The sequence below is a fragment of the Myotis davidii genome, unplaced genomic scaffold (genome assembly GCF_000327345.1).
Source record: "Myotis davidii unplaced genomic scaffold, ASM32734v1 scaffold93, whole genome shotgun sequence".
Taxonomy (NCBI): domain Eukaryota; kingdom Metazoa; phylum Chordata; class Mammalia; order Chiroptera; family Vespertilionidae; genus Myotis; species Myotis davidii.
In genome coordinates this window covers 11,792-12,918 of record NW_006292095.1, presented here as the reverse complement: position 1 = coordinate 12,918, position 1,127 = coordinate 11,792, and the positions used below count along the sequence as shown (strand labels likewise).

The 1,127-nt window shown below is 45.9% G+C and overlaps 1 pseudogene; it reads left to right on the top strand.

The window, feature by feature from the left end:
- The first annotated feature begins 20 nt into the window (after positions 1 to 20).
- On the top strand, positions 21 to 800 carry LOC102752476 (annotated as a pseudogene).
- Positions 801 to 1,127: the final 327 nt, after the last annotated feature.

Below are 1,127 nucleotides of genomic sequence, written 5' to 3'. Positions count from 1 at the left end.
GGGAGGAGGGGGATGCAGCCATGAATGCAAGGCCACATGAGGTGGGTGGAGAGTTGTGGAACCAAGGAGAAGATTCTCAAAGACCTGGTGCCCACTTAACTCTGAAAAAGATTTCTGTCGGTGGTGTCAAAGAAGACACTGAAGAATATTACCTAAGAGATTATTTTGAACAATATGGGAAAATTGAAGTGATTGAAATCATGACTGACCAGGGCAGTGGCAAAAAGAAAAACTTTGCTTTTATAGCCCTTGATGACCATAACTCTGTATACAAGGTTGTCATTCAGAAGGACCATCTGTGAATGGCCACCACTGTGAGGTAAGAAGAGCCCTGTCTAAGCAAGAGATGAGATGGCTAGTGCTTCATCCAGCCAACGAGGTCAAAGTGGTTCTGGAAACTTTGGAGGAAGTAGTGGAGGTGGTTTTGGTGGGAATGACAACTTTGAACCTGGGGGAAACTTCAGTGGTCAAGGTGGCTTTGGTGGCAGCCATGATGGTGGTGGATATGGTCGCAGTGGGGATAGCTCCAGTGGATTTGGTAATGATGGTAGTTATGGAAGAGGTTCCCTGGTTACTCAGGAGGAAGCAGAACCTGTGGAAGTGGTTTACAGGGTTATGGAATCCAGGGCAGTGGCTATGACGAGAGTGGCAGCTGTGACAGCTATAACCATGGAGGAGGCAGAGGCGGCTTTGGCAGTGGTAGTGGAAGCAATTTTGGAGGTGGCAGAAGCTACAAGCATTTCGGCAATTACAACGATCAATCTTCAAATTTTGGATCCACGAAAGGAGGAAACTTTGATTATTTTATTTTCTCATCACCATTTATTTCCTCTATGCCCTCTTCCACCTCCACCCATTTCCCTTCACCCCTGCAATCACCACACTGTCATCTATGTCCATGAGTTCTCTTTTTTGGTCTTTTTTGCTCAATCCCTCTCCCCCACCTTCCCCTTAACCCCTAAGCTGTCAGCCTGCTCTCTATGAGTCTGTCTCTATTTTGCTTGGTAATTCATTTTGTTCATTGGATTCCACATGAGAGTGAAATCATGTGGTACTTGTCTTTCTCTGACTGGCTTATTTAACTTAGCATAATGCTCTCCAGGTCCCTCCATGCTGTCTCAAAGGGT